Below are 18,507 nucleotides of genomic sequence, written 5' to 3' on the forward strand. Positions count from 1 at the left end.
TTTAACTTGTGAGAATACCCATAAATATCACGGGGAGGACGTACAAACTTCCAGAAAAAACACCGGAATGAACGCCGATTTCCATTGCTCCGAGCTGGGATCGTCTGATTCTAACCGCTCTACTACGTGAAGCCCCAAACTGTAAGTTACCAACCCGCATATCCACCTCCTCTTTTAAGCAATTTACAAATGTCAGAGAAAGCAGGGCTACAGAAAAGATCTCTGGGAACGTCCCATCTACTGCCAGCACCATACTTACCATGCCTCCCGACGATCTGGATCGAGCTATTGTGGGGCTTTTGTCACCCCCTCAGAAAGTCATTCTGATGCATAAGGCATGACCTTCCCCTCACAAAGCCGTTTGATTGCCTGTGATTATGCTTCTCCAATTATATGTCAACCCTATCGTGAAAAATCTCCTTCAAACGTTTAGCCTCCAGTAATGCCACGAGTCACTGTTTTACAATTCCCAGGATTATCCTTACTACCTGGATTATCCTATCTTAACCGAGGTTATATTTAGAGTTTATACTTCGATATTACCCGCTTACGATTAAAATTAATAGGAATCATGGACCAACCTATCATAAGGGGGGCGTTAAGACTGGACCCAAAAGCAGGACACAGACACTGATGTACTAGGAACAGAACTGGACAAAACTAAAGGGCGAGACAGGTCGCAGACTAGGCAAGGGAAGCATGACCAGGATGAGGGACTGGGAACAAGGAGCCTGGGGTGTATTCCGAGCCCAAGACTGGACAAGGACCCAAAACCTGGGTCTTAACTCGGGCTTGGACCACAAACTCTGCGAAAACGTGACGAAGCCAATGATCTAGGAGCCTGAGACTTGAGACTTGAGACTTGGGTTCTTGGAGCTCGAGACTTGAGACTTGCGTTCTTGGAGCTCGAGACTGGAGTCTTGGGTTCTTGGAGCTCGAGACTGGAGTCTTGGGTTCTTTGAGCTCGAGGATTGAGACGTGTTCTTGGAGCTCGAGGCTGGAGGATTCGGTTCTTGGAGCTGGAGGCTTGAGAATTGGGTTCTTGGAGCTCGAGACTGGAGATTTGTTTTCTTGGAGCTCGAGACTGGAGATTTGTTTTCTTGGAGCTCGAGGCTGGATGCTTGGGTTCTTGGAGCTCAAAGCTGGAGGCTTGGGTTCTTGGAGCTCAAAGCTGGAGGCTTGTGTTCTTGGAGCTCAAAGCTGGAGGCTTGGGTTCTTGGAGCTCAAAGCTGGAGGCTTGGGTTCTTGGAGCTCCAGGCTGGAGGCTTGGGTTCTTGGAGTTTGCTCTTGGGCAGGACGCGGGACTCCTGGGCAGGACGCGGGCAAGGCACAGGAAGGGACAGAACAAACCGCAGTGTAAAGGAAATCGACCTGCCTTACTCGACGGAGGCGAGGAACAGGAAGGGAACTCGGTCTGGGGTGGCTCCAAGACTCGAAGCGGCCACTAAACTCGGCGGGCTACGGAACAGCCGAAACCATAGCTCACTGAATGTACTAGCCTTCCACCGGTGGGTTGCTCCAAAGGGACACTGACGAGACGACCCTCCAACCACACTCAATCCCAGGGCCATTTATATTCCCAGCCCCCAAGATGAGCATCAGGTGCTTATGTTTTTAAGTTCAAACAAACAAGGGACTGTGGGAGGACCCGGAGTCCTGATTCCACGGATCGGACCGTGAACCGCAGTGCGAACTTTGGACCGGACCGTGACACAACCACTGAAAGACTCAGATTGATTCCTCAATTCAGCTTTCTCTGGAGTATGCAATATCTGAACACAAACTACCGCTACTCCCATCATCTTTCTAATTGTATAAGAACTAATATCCCCGATGGTGTTTGTTTAGAGAGACCCTCCAATTTCCCAGTTGCGTACAGTCAAAATTCACTAGACTTTGTTCCATTGATTATCAAGTCTCTGTTTCTATCACACTGTCCTTTTCACCATTATTCGCTTGTTCTTTGTCCAGGGTCATCTCTGTGTTGGCACAGCCGAATGTCTCGTTGACACTGATTAAGATTCGATCAATCACAAGCAAGACACAATCTGCAGATTCCAGAAATCCGAAATGCTGGAGGAGCTCTGCAGGCCAGGCAGCATCTGTGGACAAGTCTAAACTGTGGCCGTTTTGGTCAGAGACCTTTCAGCAGAATTGGATTTTTTTTCCTCTCTCTCCAATTCTGCAGCCTGAGCTGAAGACTTTCGCCAGCACTTAGTGTCGGATTAGATCATATCAGTTCCCATTTCGCTTCGCTGTGTCTTTTGTTCTTGGGTTCACAGCATCGCCTCATCCACCCAACACCGCTCCTCCACCTTCCCTTTGAGAGCTAACATTCTGTTCCTGGAAATTAGTTCAAACGGGAAAACAGAAGGAAAAGCTACAGATAGGGACAGAGGAGAAAATCAGCGTGAAGTAAAGGAAGGGTAATGATGGGAGCAGGAGTGGTTAATACCGACGAAAGTATACTCCATATCAGGCTGTTTTGTCTGAATCGGGAAGAAGGAGTGGCAGGTTCGCCCCAATGCACAACGTAAGCGGGGCGAGGGTGAGATGCAAAGGGGATTTTTCTGGGATGCTGAATCTAGTGGTTCCGTAGCGATCTACAGTAAATATTTGTTTGTTTTTTAACTGTAAGACAACACACACAAAATGCTATAGCAATTTAGCAATGTAGCAATGTAGCAAGTTGCTGTGGCAACTTTGGAAAAGAGTAAACTTTCCACTATTCGGGCCGTCAACCTTCATGATTTTGTGTGTGCGAGCAGCGACAGATTTTCTCCTGCTTTGTTTGAAACTCTGTTCATCACATTGTTTCTGTTTATTACAAGTGGGAGTACAGAATAGTACCGTGAAGGTAGCTGAATTGTACTACTACATAGCATTTATTTCTATGTTTTAATGTGTATCAAAATCAGATTCAGTGGGTATTTCACCACATTCTTGAGGTCCTCTCGGAATTTGCTCTGTGTCAGGGCGTAAATACACGTGTTAGCGCAGGAACTAAGAATCTCCAGCATTCCAGATGTCTCTTCTATAATGTAAATGGGATTCATGACAGAATAATAAACGAAATTCATTGAAATCCGTTGATAGATGTAAAATACCAAACGTGTTCCCCACAGCAATAAGAAACTACCCGTTATGCTGAAGAGCAAAACGATCGACTTGTGTCTGTTCTCCATCTCCCGGTCCTTATCATTCTCTCCACTCTTTTGTCCCCGGATCCTCCTGCGGGCTCGACTGGCCACAAGAATCCGCCTGGCTATCAGAATATTGAAAAGCAAAATCAGAAAGAATGGGACACAAGGGGTTAAAATACGGTGAAATATCTCAAACGCCGCCCATGAGGGAGTGTTTTTGAAGCTCGGTGTCAGAACACAATACCAGGGAACACCATCAATTATTACAAGAGGTTCAGAAGTAAAGCCCCAGGGGACACACTCCAAACAGGCCAGTACACTGACTGTCCCGATAACCACAGCCGCCGTTCTCTCGGTGCAATATTTTGTTTTCAGCTTCTCACAGCAAATAGCCACAAATCGATCGACGGTGAAAGCGACAGTCAGCCAGACAGCGGCCGCAGTGCTCGCAAAAATCAACCATCTAGCCATACTGCACACAGGAGTAATGAACAGGAATGATTGTGGAAAGTAAATCCAAGCAGTCCACATCAGCAGCGGTTGCGATATGACTACCAGGAGATCGGCCGCTGCCATTCCCACCAGGTAGTAAGTTACACATTTGGAGAGACCGCAGTTATCCCGGGACAGGATCACAATCGCCACCAAGTTCGCTGGAAGAGAGAGGGGAAATAGGAAACTGAGAAAATACTAAGCAGAACCCAAGCAACAGTTTTCGGGGACCATGTAATATTTCTACTTTATTGTTGCATTTAGCGGCAGAATGGTGAAGAGAGGGTCAAGAGCTGGCTGAGTTTACACGTTAAAATAAAGTCACATGATTTGAATTCGGATTCCTTTCGCATGACCAAAACTGCGAAGAGGCAATGGACAGATAAAACGAGGTAATATCAGAATCAATACTGGTTGGAACATCTTCTATCGGCGTCATTCGCGTCCGATATGAATGAAATGAATCAATCGGGACACTGATGGCGGGATTCTTACATTAAACATATATGGACTTCCATGCGACTCCCTGTCAGCGACAGAATAGCCTAAGGACACAACAGAAACAGGAATTCCCGGAACCACTCATCCAGACAAAAATAGAATATGTGGGAGAGCAGTTAACGTGTATTTTCTGAGCTGTTTTCAGAGAGCCCCCATGACACGACTTTCTCTTACTCTTTCTATACAAGCTGCCTGAGGCTTTGTGTTTCCAGCATTTCCCGTGTTTGTTTCCTATTCCAACATTTGCCACCTCGCCGACTTTACAGCTTTGACTGAGGCAGCAGTCACAGCCTCGTCTGATACAGCCTCTCAGATATACTTGAAGCCTCCGACTGAATCCATCACAGGGAAGCGGGGTCAGGATTTCAACATCCAGTAGCAGGCACGGTGACGCAGTCAGATATCTGTAGCGGTCTCAGATGTGGATAATAGAATACATTTCACAGTATTGATACTTATGAATCAACTTGTCGGTTTTGGTAAGTGATCAGCAACGACGTCATTGTGCTTCCATCAACTGCTTCACTTTCTGTCACACCGCACACATTTACTTAAAATCCTTAAGTTTCTGCTGAAACATGGAGCCCCTCACATTTGCTGAATTGTTACCACCACTCGAGTTTAATTGTACCACACACAGCCGCTTACATACCAATGCAGACAATCAATTAGTATAATCTCCGCGGTAGTATTAGCACTATATTTGCAAATGCAGTGTAGCTGCTGCGAGACCAATAGCATAGAGACCCGAACATCATATTATTGAACACAAATCGCTGGAAGATATCTGCTTGTCCCACTGAGGTCTTCCGATGTTGGCGGATTCGCTGAATTCTTACAGCGGTTTATTTTTAGATCCAGATACCAGAGTTCACAGTCGCTGGCTTTGATTCCATTCCTAGAATGCCGAACACTAGGGCTAGACATGCGGCAGTGGAAACCAGGGACAGAACCAATCACTATATTGGCATAAACTTCAATTCCCCGCAACGGCAGCCGATACCGCAGCTTACCGAGAATTCCAAAGGCTGAAATAAAAGGATAGTAAACTTCTCCTATCCGCAAAAGGACTGGATAACCCATTTCCGTGATAAACTGCCAATTGTGTTGCTCCTGAATTCACAGGTCCTTCAGAAACTCTGAGCTAATATATTTAAAACGGCCTTGATTTATAGAAAGGATCAGTCTCTAGAGATACGGTAATGCCGCTGACTGACTACAATCACTTAAAAATCATGGTAATTCAACACCATTCATTGTCTCTGATGTAAATACTGGTCTGACAGAGACAAGTATTTTTGAATTCCTAGGCATTACCTCAGCGGTTACTCACTTAGTGAAATGAATGTCGGAGCTCCATTGACGAACACCCGAAGCAGCCACATTTGTAGATTTCACATTTTTGTCCGCTAATTCTCCACTTGTGAGCAGATTTCAAACTTCTCTCCCTGTGGTTTTAGATGTTTAACATCATCCTGACCACACACACACACACACACACACACACACACACACACACACACACACACACACACACACACACACACACACACACACACACACACACACACACACACACACACACACACACACACACACACACACACACACACACACACGGGACGGCGGTGTTCAGATGACCACGATGCTGATGTAAAAAACATTAGAAAATTTGCAGATGATGGAAATCCAAGGGAACATACAGGAAGTGCTGGCAAAATAATTTTGAGATGTTTCTTATGTATCTGGCATAATTAAAAGAAGACGTTGTCCATGTTACTAGTTAGGCATAGTACATTCAGCCAGAGACTCATTCCATCAAGATGTAACACTGAGCGTCATACGAAGTCATTCCTGCCTGTGGCCATCAAACGTTACAACTCCTCCCTCGGAGTGTCAGATACCCTAAGCCAATAGGCTGGTCCTGGACTTATTTCCACTTGGCATGATTAACTTTTTATTATTTAATTATTTATGGTTTTATATTGCTATATGTCTACACTATTCTTGGTTGGTGCGTCTGTAAAGAAACCCAATTTCCCTCGGGATCAATAAAGTATGTCTGTCTGTCTGTCTGTCTCTCTGTCTGTCTGTCTGTCTGTCTGTTTTAACAGCAGTTCAAACCTGTCAGAGATTAAACGAAGAAATACTTAGATCTGCAAAGGAAATATTCAATTGTACAGATTAACATAGGTCTCTAATTTGGGAGATGAATCGACGTAGGATGGATGAAAGTGAATGAAAGAAAGACAAGCGTCAGATACAATATTTACTATGTGTGAAAGAGACAGAGAGTCGGACCGACAGATTAACAAGGGTACAGGCTGCAACAGCCGCTTCACACAACCCTCTGACATTTACCTCTCCCTCACTGACCGACTTTCCTTCTCCCACCAAAAAGGAAAAACTTCAATCATCTCCGGTTTTACCTCCTGTGGGTGCCCCAGAGCAGTTGCTCCTCGCTGACATACAAGGCGTGGTACAAAGCACAGAGACACCGACAGCTCATTCGCTCCACAGTTTCAGACAACAGAGAAATTCAGATTCAGTCCCACACTGAACTCAAGACCCAGACACAGATTACCAATACAACGGCTACACTGAAACACAGATGGTTAATATTCCCATTGACTTCGGCACCACTGTCCTACAGGTAGAGGCATAGACCAAATCTCCAAATCCACACCCACAGCGTTGGCACTTTCAGTGTGAGCTCAGGATTGGACGAACAGCTGGAAAATTGGGAAATTATGAATGTAGCATTGGAAGAAATTAAGAAAGTTTCGGATAAGCACGTAGGGTTCTGGATAATATGCGTGTGTCAGAATTAGTCAGCAGGTTAATGTCAGACAGATGAAATAAATGGACCACTTTCTAACATTTCGGCAACTCGGGGTTTGTCGCTGAAACCGCAGCTGTTCACAGTCTACTGTGGAGATGTGGATGTGAGGAAGAACTATATTATATGCATGTCGGCTGTTCTATAGAGCTGAATGGCTCTGAGAAAGGCGCAGGGAGGGTTTGGGGATAGAAGTGAAGGAGTGAAGATGTGGCAGGCGGCCAGTATATAGGATTATGTGAGGCCATTCATTCCCAGAGGAACAAACTAGAAAATCAATATTTACACGGGGCCAGACTGAACGGTTCGGAGGGCCCTGACGTTCCATGTAAACAAATAACTAAGAGCTAACATTCAGATACAGCAAATAATTCGGGAGCCGAACAGTATTTTGTGTTGTGATACAGGAGGATTGTTAAGAGTTATAGAGTTATGTCTTATCGGGAGGTATCCTGCAGGTGTGGTGAGAATGCACTCTGAATGTTAGATCCAGGTCTTGTCACACTTCCTTATGAAAGTTGTCACTATTGAAGAGGGGGTGCCGAAACTATTCCTCACACTGACAGTATAGTTCCGGGGATGACACACTTGCTGTGTGCGGGGAGAGTGAGTCTGTATTCTCTGGAATTGTGAGGAGAATTGTGGGATTCTTTCAGATCATTCAACCCAGTTGCAGGGAGGATGTTTCCCCTGAATGATCATTATATTACCATGTGTCACAGTCCCAGAATGAAGTAACGGATATTCAGCAAGAGTGAATCCCTCTTCAGTTAAAACATACAAAAGTACAGGACAGGAGGAGGACATTTTGTCTGTGATGTTGGGCTGACGTAACTAAGCCAGTGATGCCTCATCAAACTAATTTCTCTGCCTGAATGCACATTAAATATTATTTCCAGGACTGGGCACAGTTCCTCAGGAAATTATCCATGTAACAGAGAGAGTGAATGGACTATTCCTCACAATGACCTGACGGCTGCAGGCGATGGCAAGCTGTCCTTGTGAGGGGGGAGTGCATGAGCTGGGCCTGTACTCTCTGGAATTGCTAGGAGAATTGATGGATTCTTGCAGGTAACTCGGACCGACTGCTGAGAGGATGTTTCCATTGAATTAAAATTATTTTACCATGGGTCATAGACTCAGAATGAAGGAAATGATATTCACGATGGGGTGGAAAATCAGTGATTAGTTCTCCAGTTAGACAGTTCGGTACAGGAAGAGACAATTTAGTCTGTGATGTTGGGCTGATATCATTAACCGGTGATGCCTAATTAAACTGATCACCTTGCCTGCATGTTTTCCGTATCCAATCCTTCTCTGTGTATTTGATTGCCTATCTCAGAATCTTATGATTACCGCCGCCTTCAACACCACGCTAGAAATGCATTCTAGACACCCGCAACTCTCTGCTTTGTTTTGTTTTAAACATTTCCCCACACATTTTCCACTCTCACCTGAACTGCACGTCCTCTGTTATCCAGTACATACATTATTTGAGAAAGGTTACAGTTGCTTAATGTATTTATGCGTCTCCATCTCCCCTTGGTGGGTGCCATTCCGGAAAGAATAACTCAAGTTCGTGCAATTCCTCCTTTTAGATCTCCTCCCTATGAAAGTTTTCTGAAAGCTTTCCAAAGCCTCGGCTTCTTTCTTATAACGGGGCGACCGAAACCAATGTTAAACTCCAGATGGAATCTAACCAGAGACTGATAAAGCGGCAACATCACTTCACTTTATGACAAGAATGATCCTCCCAGTCATTGCCTTGGCTTCTGCCATCCGGAAAGAACTGTTTAAGTTTGTGCAATTTCAGCAACTTGACACCTTCTAGGTTTTCTCTTAAAGGTCCTCCTGATAACCTCCTCTATTCCTTTTCCAAATCCTCGGCATCCTCCCTATAATGGGGCGACTGAAACTAAATGCAATATTCCACAGGCAACCTGACCAGAGCTCTGTAGAAAACCACAGTTCTCTGGACGAGGACGAACCGACATTGCTGGTTCTGCAATGTCTCGACAAGCAGTAGGTGGGGGAGTGCTGGGGGGTGTTTGCTCTTCCCGCGGACAGCTGGATACAATGATCAGCCGAAGTGAACGGCGACGGCACAATGAACTTGCTAGACAGAAAGCTGAGCCTGAGATTCACATTCCGTGTAAGCAGGACTAGTCACAAATGAACGAACGAGAACGAAGGGGTCAATGAGGAAAAGACCAGATTAATTAATTGCTTAAGGGTTTCAATTATCGTAAATATTAGTGAACGTTACGATCATGGGACGGTAGTTTGACTTGTTACGTATTCAGGCAACAATAAATATATATGAGTTAGGCAACGGTTTTTATAACAAATAACACGTTTATTAAACACTGAAATCAAACCCCCCAAAAGTAAACAAACACTAACTTAACCGGAATTCAGCTGCTGTGCGGCAGATTCACAGTTCTTAATAGCGTTGCAGTTCAAACAGTTCTTAAAGCGGTATTGAAAAAAACACAGTACTTTAAAGCGGTATGCCGAAAGTTCAAAAGCTCACAGTCCATCTAAAAGAAGAGACTTTTTAAGGCGATTTAAATTCTCTTCCACGTCGTTGTCCTTCGATCCCCGGCGTCGAACTTTCCCACGAAGAATTTTATGAAATATAACGGCTTAAAGGCACTGACCTTCTTTCCATACTATTCTCAAATCCTTTCTGGTCAACCCAGGGATTAACAGCAAGAATAGTCAACGGAATCCTTCCGAATGAGGATCAAATAAGGTCGAACTTTCCACCGTCGAAAATCGATTATCCTCGATCTTTAACTTCCGAACTTTTATCTTCACTCTCCACAGTAAAAAAAACTGCTGGCAATGACCTTTTAAACTTTAGGCATTATATAAAACTTCATTTTTCAACTAAACTGCGTCATAACATTAAATCACGCAGTGACATGAAGTCAGCTTGGCAAATCCCGCCACGAACTGCCCCACCTGACAGGGTGGGTCTTCCTTTTATAACCTCTAAAAAAAACCTGTCACATGACCTCTACTGGCGGGAAAATGACGTCACTCCACCATCAAAAGACCATTACCTCAAGTCCAGTATAGCTTCAACCCCAGTCACGTGACAAGGGTATCACTGTCACGTGTCACGAGTACGTAACAGACTAAATGGAGGGTAAATATGGTTTTATCCAAACAGGAGATGATCTGACGGGAGAGGTACTGCCTGTTCCCATTGGAGTATCTGGAGAGGCGGGGCCATGGGCTGTCCATACTTTCCGTGAAGAGGGGAGTAAAGCAGAGAGTGCTGAATTGGAAGTCGAGTTTCCCGTAACTGACGCCAAAGACTTTAAAGACAATTTGCTCTCGTTTCTGCGGAGAGGAAACTAGGATGGAGTCTATGGAAACAAGGCAAACAAGCAGGGAGGTCATGGAACCTATAAAGATGAAAGTGGAGGAGGTGCTTGCTGTCTTAAGGCAAATCAGAGCAGATAAATCCCCAGGACCTGAGGGTATTCCCTCTGACCTTGAAGGAGACTAGTGTTGAATTTGTAGGGTCCCTGGCTGAAATATTTAAAATGTCGATATCCACGAGTCAGGTGCTGGAGGATTCGAGGATAGCTCATGTAGTTCCGTTGTTTAAAAAAAGCTCTGAAACTAAGCCGGGAAATTATAGGCCGGTAAGTTTGACATCCGTAGTAGGTAAATTATTAGAAGGAATACTAAGAGATAGGATCTACAATTTTTTGGGTAGACAGGGACTTATTAGAAAAAGTCAGCATGGCTTTCTGAGTGGTAGGTCATGTTTAACCAATCTATTAGAGATTTTCGAGGAAGGTACCAGGAAAGCAGATGAAGAGAAGGCAGTGGATGTTGTATACATGGACTTCAGTAAGGCCTTTGACTAGGTCCCGCATGGGAGGTTAGTTAGGAAGATTCATTTGCTAGGTATACATGGACAGCTAGTAAATTGGATTAGACATTGGCTCATTGGAAGACGCCAGAGAGTGGTAGTGGAGGATTGCTACCCTGAGTGGAATCTTGTGACAAGTGGTGTGCCATAGGGATCAGTGTCAGGTCCCTTGTTATTTGTCATCTATATCAATGATCTGGATGATAATGTGGCAAATTGGATAAGACATTTGCTGATGATATAAATATTGGAGGCTTTCAAAGCTTGCACAGGGATCTGAACCAGTTGGAGGAATAGGCTGAAAAATGACAGATGGAGATTAATGCGGACAAGTGTGAGGAATTGCACTTCTGAGGGTCAAACCAAGGTAGAACATAGAAGGTAAATGGTAGGACACTGAGGAGTGCATTAGAACAAAGGGATCTGGGAGTAAAGGTACATAATTCCCAAAAAGTGGCTTCACAAGTAGATATGATTGTAAAGAAAGCTTTTGGTACATTGGCTTTTATAAATCAAAGTATTGAGTACAAGATTTGGAATGTAATGGTGAGGTTGTATACAACATTGGTGAGACCGAATATTGAGCATTGTGTGCAGTTTTGGTCATCAAATTACAGAAAGGATATTAATAAGTTTGAAAGAGCGCAGAGAAGGTTTACGAGGATGTTGCCAGGACTTGCGAAACTGAGTTACAGAGGAAGGTTGAACAGGTTAGGACTTTATTCCCTGGAGTGTAGGAGAATGAGGGGTGATTTGATAGAGGTGTATAAAATTATGATGGGTATAGATAGAATGAATGCAAGCAGGTTTTTTCCACTGAGGCCAGGAGAGAAAAAGAACAGAGGTCATTGGTTAAAGGCGAAGGGGAAAGGCTTAAAAGGAACATGGGGGGGGGGGCTTTTTCACGCAGAGAGTGGTGGGAGTGTGGGATGAGCTGCCAGATGAAGTGGTGAATGCGGGCTCACTTTTGACATTTAAGCAAAACTTGGGCAGGTCTATGGATGAGAGGGGTTTGGAGGGACATGGCGCAGTTTCAGGTCAGTGAGACTAGGCAGAGAAATGGTTCGGCACAGCCAAGAAGTGCCAAAAGGGCACTTTCCGTGCTGTAATATCTATTATTTTATAGTTCTATCTGGTTGTCTCTGTGAGCGGTAACACCTAAACAAACTCCAGTGGACTTCGTAGTCGCCCTGGATTATTACGTAAAATAACAATTAATATTGCTATTATCATTATTCTTTTGCTTGACTTTGCACAGTGTGTTATGTTATACATATTAAGTGTTTTGGCTGTCCTGTTAGTGCGGTCCTCCATGGATTTTATTGTGTTTATTGTGATGACCGCGAGAAAGTGAATCTGATTGTACATGGTGATACATGTATATAGAAAGGCTCTGATGCAAAATTTATTCTGCCTTAAACTTTGAACCAATTGGGCCGAAGGCTATTTTCCGTGCTGTGCGATTTAAAATACCTGCATTGCAAAACAAGGAAGAGTGGCCTGTTAAACCACAAAAAGAGAATATAATCCTGTGCGGAATGATTAATCCGGTATTCCCAAATCCAGAAAGGTGCTAAATGCACGTTACTGAGCTCAACGGCAGATGTACGCTTAAGAACGACGATGTAAAATGCCGTTTTAATATAGAGACCGACAACGTGTCTGAATGGCCCCGATGTCATTCTGTCCAAACAACAGCCGCGGCTGAGAAGGTGACACAGACACTCTTCACCGAGGCCTCGTTCTCATCAAACTCCGCAGCCCGAATCCCATGTCATGTGAACTGTTGTTCAGTTCTCTGTTGTGACTAAATCAAAATCTTTATCTTAATTGCTTCTTTCTCGTACTCCCAAACAGTTCACGCTTTGGTCGCTCAGTAAAATTACAGTGATTGCATTATAAAAACAGCACATGTAATACAGAGTATTTGTCAGGAGTGGGGTTCGAACCCACGCCTCCAGGTGGAGACCAGAACACTCGCGTTTACTAGGATGCGGCTTTCTCGCCTTAAGTCTGGCGCCGTAGACCACTCGGCCACCCTGACAGCCCCTGCAGTACTCTCTCCACATGCCAGATAAACAGCTGTATTTCGGAATAGTCTGACGGACTGTTTTGTTGAGCGGGTATACATATAAACACACTCTATATCCTGGGATTTTAAATGAATATGGACGGGATGCATTTTCTCAGGTTGCTGAGCATGTGCGGAATCAGAGCGTACAGCATCACAGCACTGGAATTGTGCTGCACTCCGTTCAGGCCATCCTCCAGAGAAAGGATGACGCGGATTCGGAGAGTGTGCAGAAGAGCATCACCAAGATGCTACCTGAATTAGAAGGTTTGTGCACTAACCAAAATTTGGACAACCTTGCTCTTTTTCTCTGGAGCATCGGAGGTGAGGGGGAAATGACACTTTCCCTTTTCCACCGATGCTGCCTGTCTGCTGCGCTTCTCCTGACATGCTCAGCTATTCAATATAGAACAGATTTTAAAGTGAAATGATTGGTTGTCGGAATATTCAATGAATGGGCACGTGAGCGTACATTATGCCCTTTTAATCAGTAGTCTGATTGTTGATGGGTAGTAACTGTTCTTGATCGTGGCCGTGCGCGTCCTGAGGCTCTTGTACCGTCTATATATATATATAGTTTTGTTAGCCTCGAAGAATGCGTCGTTAGCTGATATATAACTACAACATTTCTCACTGGAAAGCAAACGGGTATTAAGTCTCCACAGAGGCCGTTCTCTAATGTTTAAAGGGTTTGCGCAGATTTAGGGCTGCTTCGGCATATATGGGTGGCAACTGATTTGCGATGCGAACAGCTTACATAGGAATTATGGAACTGTATTCACAGATCCCTCTGCTCTCCCTCATTCCTCAATTCCCTAACAATTATTGTATATATCTACCCAGGTAGGTCCGGGTAAGTGCAGCGGCTCTTGATCCCATCTGGATGGAATGTCACATTAGATTCCAACTGCAAAATGTTCGGTCCGTTTTTCCAGCTGCTGCACTGACGCTGAAAGTTTTCATAAACTACTTCGCTGTCCACTCACGCTATGAAACCCAGGTTCCATCTGCAAATCAGGTTTCTCATATTACAATTGACTTGCATATCCTGTTCCTTAGACTGTTTCTCAATATGTTTGGGGCGCACACAGATTTGGGAGTGTCTCCGGATTTGAAGTGCACACTAATTTGATTTGCGGGCAGTTTGCAGATTTGGGGGTGTACACATATTTTGTCATTTCATGAAAAGGTTTTGGAATTATCTATTTTTCTAGTCGGTGTGTACACAGGTTTCAAGTTGTATATAGACATGAGGGCACACACGGATTTGGAGGTGCGCACGGATCTCAGTGTTCTTACAGATTTGGTGTGTCGGCGGATTTGATGTGTGGCGAATCTGAAAGTTGTTCAATTTATCGATAAAGCAACAAAAATATCATTGAAATTGCGCTCTTATTTAGTGACGTGATCAGATTTGGAGACGCACACGGATTTGGTGATGTGTCTGGATTCAGCGGTGCATCGTCTAATACAGAGATGTACACTGATTTGACAAAGTGTACAGATTCAGCGGTGTGTTGTCGAATACAGGGGTGCACACTTATTTGGGGATGTGCATATATTTACGGGTGTATAAGCCAATACCGGGATGTTTACCGATCACGGGCTTCTCACAGATTCGTCAGTTTTTGTCGATTTGGAGTTGCGACGCATCTCAAGGTTGTTTCATTTATAGATACTTTAAAAATAAATGCACTTTGAACTTTCAACAGTAATCTTGTTATTCTGTGCTGCAACCTGCTATTTTGTGAACCGTTTGAAATAACTTTTGCTCCAGATATGGTACGCCTGGATTTGGAGATGCACACGCATTCTGGGCCACGTGCCGATTTTTAATGTTGAGGCCCATATCCTTACCCACTTGTGTTCCGGCTCGACCTAGTCCTAAAACTGCTGGAGAAAGTGCGGAAAGGACAGAAGCTGTTTTCTCCCGGTAGGCATTAGTTTTTAGGGCCAAGTGCTCCTGTCACGTTCTGTCACCCTGCAAACTTATCCTTCAATCTCCTTGAATTATGGAGGACAGCAGGTGTACAAATGTCTCTCTCCAGCAGACTTCATCAGGATCATCATGACTCCAGTATTTCTACTATTTTTAATGATTCTTAATTATACACGCGATTTTTTATGTTTTATCGCCGAGCAGCAGTGAAATATCTGTTTGGCCTTGCAGAATTTGGAGATGCGCACGGATATGGGGGTGTTTTATCAAATATGGGGGTGCGCACTTATTTGGAAAATGCGCAGATTCAGGGGTGTGCAGGCAAATACGGGTCTGCAAACAGTATTATGGAGTGTACGTGGATTTGGCGAGTCGCGCAGATTTAAAAGTGATTACCTGAGTATTTACCGAAGTGTTGGGCACGGATTTGGTGATGTGCGCAGATTTAGAAGTATGTTTAGAAGGGTGCACACAGATTTGTGTCTGTCGCCCTATCTGCAGTTGAAATCGCATTTTGGTGTGCGTGGGAATTTTAATGTCAAAAAAGCCATTTGCTGAATGGTTTGAAATGATTCTTGCTCTGGAAAAATGTAATATATGTGATGTGTCAGCGTGTTTGGAGATCTCACTGATTTGCTGATATGCGCAGATTTTGGGATGTGTTTTCAAAGATGGGCGTGCACATTTGGAATACATATCGATTTGGCTGTGTTTGGCGGATCAAGGTTTGCGCACGAATATTTGCCTGCGTGCAGATTATTAATGACGAGTATGCCATTTTCACATCTGTCTGAAGTGATTCTTGCTCTGGGAAAGTCTGATGTGTATGTGGGAGTTTCAGCAGCTTTGGGGTGCGCACTGAATACGGATTGCGCATATTTAGTTTATGTCGGCGAAAACGGGAGTACACACGGTCTTGGGGAGGGCATGAACCCGGGGATGCGCACGGATTTAGGTGAGTTCTCAAAAATGGGTTTGCACACGCATTTGCACACGTGCGCTGATTTAGGGGTGTGTGTTCCAATATGGGGCTGCGGATCTATTTGGGGCGTGTCGACGAATATGGGAGTAGCAAAGTTTTTGTGGGTGTATATGATGGTTCAGACGGATCTGGCTGCGTCGGACCTTCGGATGCGTGCGGATAATTTAATGTTCAGGTCGCCATTTTGTGTTTGGAGTGAATCTTCGTCTGGATAATTTAATGTGCATATGGGAATATGCGCAGATTTGGGGGGTGCACGTGGATTTTAGTGATGTGCGCATTTCTAAGGGGTCATTTTAAATATGAGTGTGCACACGAATTTGGGTGACAACCAGATCTGGGTATGTAGGCCGATCTGCAAACGGATTTTAGGGGGCGTGAGAGCTTTTATTGTCGGGACAGCCATTTTCTGCTCTGAACCAGATCTCTGTAATAGTTGGCTCACTACGTTACGTATTAATCCAGGTTCGAAATACGTCTGTCTTAAGTGTTGCACACCTTTTGTGACATAAACTGACGTCGGCTTCGGAGCCACCGGGATCATAAACTGGGTCCAGTTTGGCCTTCATTTTGGCGTTCATTGACCTCGTCTCTGCCTTTTATTCGATACTACTTGCTCACCTAAAGTTTTAGTTCCTACTCCATCCCCCAACCCCCAATAGCAGGCTTGCGCATTCAATATGTTAATGCCCGGGCAGCTGCATCAAACTCCCCGGTTAGAATATTAAATCTCTTTCAGTCCAGTTGTAAAACCCGTGCTCCTTACACCAGTCGCACCAAATGCTGGAAGAGAGTCCAATAACGTGTGTATACGATGACCTCCTGCAAAAATCGTCAGCCACTCATTTACCTGGACTTCCTTAGCATCTGTTCCCTCGTCAGATCACTAATCCGGAGTTGCTAGTTTTTAAGCCATGAGCCTTCGGAACCACTAAATTAACTTATGTGGAAATTTTGGGGGATCTATAGGCTTGCATAGTACGACTCTCCTGTTCCTGCGATCAAATCTACAATATATACTCTGTAATTCAGTTTAAAATTTTATTGTGTATGACATTTTTATTGCGATGAAATTCTACGCTATCCACATTGATTCATTTAGAGATGAAGCGAAGAATAATGAGCCACGGCGCCCAGTAAACTCAATTATACTCCAGCCTAATCGCTAAGTTGTGTTCTTCTTTTTTTTTTGTTTACCTTGTGAGAAGACCCATAAATATCACAGAGAGGACGTACAAATTAATTCCAGAAGAACATCGGATTGAACTTCGATTTCCATTGCCCCGACCTGGAATCGTCTGGCTCTAACCGCTTGCTACGTGGAGCCCCAAACTGCAAGTTACCAACCCACATATCCAGTTCTTCTCTCAAGTCATTTACAAATATCAGAGAAATATCTGTTATTTGTGAAGTGGGGTGCCGTGCGCAATCATAATCGATTGATAACGGACGTGGAAGCACGGAGAAACATCGGGAAATTCCAGGAAGACCTTCTTCGTTGCTGCTGCTGCTTTGAGGTCCGGGACTCTGCTGGGAAGAACAGGCCCCCAGTCATCGGGGTCGCGTTGCCGATGGCTGTTCGCGGGGCCGTCTTAATACGCTCGGCAGAGGATGGTGCTCGGAGAAGCTGTGCCGGTGGGGATCGTCGTCGGCTCGGAGGTTCGACGGACTCAGGTCGCTTTCGGTTTGTGCTGCTGGTTTCGATGGAGCTTCCATTGTGTGCTGCGTCTGCGAAGCTGAGTCGGGCGGCGCCTTGGAAGTCCATAGCGGGGGTATTTCCTTCTGCCGGCGGCGTGGGATGGCGAGTCTGTCGGGACCCTGGGGACTTGTGGAAACTCTGGTGATTTATTTTGAACATACAGTCCTTTAACATCTTGGTCTATTTTTTACTGTGCCCATAGTCTGTATTTTTATCAACTATGCTATTGTTTGCACTGTTGTAACTATATGTTGCAACTATGTGGTTTTGTGCAGGTCTTGTAACTTTATTTTTTGGTCTTGTTTTTGTCTAGTGGATTTGGAGCTCCTTTCCGGGGAACGCGCTAAACGGTAGCGCGATATTAATACGCAGCAGCCTCTCCAGACACTGGATTGGGGATTGCCAAACGTTACGTGGATTTTCTGGTGTAATCTGTTTTGTCATATGCTTTTGTGATATCATTCTGGAGGAACATTGTCTCATTTTTTAACTGCATTGCATTTGTGGTTTCTAAATTACAATAAACTGAATCTGAATCTGAAAGCAGGGTTACAGAACACATCTTTTGGAAACGCCCCATCTACTGCCAGCCCGATACTCACCATGACTCCCGACGTTCTGGATCGAGCTATTGTGGGGGCACTTGTCAAACGCCTCACTCAATTCCATACACAGATCATCCATCTCATTAATTTGTTTTGTCACTCTCTCAGAAAGTCATACAGGTGCGTAAGGTATGACCTTCCCCTCACAAAGCCAGTTGATTGCCTGTGATTCTGCTTCTCTAATTATTTGCCAAACCTAACGTGAAGAATCCCCTTCAAACTGTTAACCTCCATAAATGGCAGAAGTCACTGTTTTACAATTCCCAGGATTATCCTTACTACTTATTACCCGTCTTAACCAAGATTATATTTAGAGTTTATACTTCGATATTACCCGCTCACGA

General features: G+C 44.5%; 1 non-coding gene across 1 annotated transcript; it reads right to left on the reverse strand.

Annotated features, from left to right (window-relative positions):
• Positions 1–12,795: 12,795 nt before the first annotated feature.
• On the reverse strand, positions 12,796–12,911 carry trnal-uaa (transfer RNA leucine (anticodon UAA)). Its single transcript has 2 exons — positions 12,874–12,911; positions 12,796–12,841 (listed from the first exon to the last, which is right to left on the reverse strand). It is a non-coding gene; the product is annotated as a tRNA-Leu (tRNA).
• Between the last annotated feature and the right edge of the window lie 5,596 nt (positions 12,912–18,507).

Source organism: Hemitrygon akajei, unplaced genomic scaffold (assembly GCF_048418815.1).
Source record: "Hemitrygon akajei unplaced genomic scaffold, sHemAka1.3 Scf000062, whole genome shotgun sequence".
NCBI lineage: Eukaryota > Metazoa > Chordata > Chondrichthyes > Myliobatiformes > Dasyatidae > Hemitrygon > Hemitrygon akajei.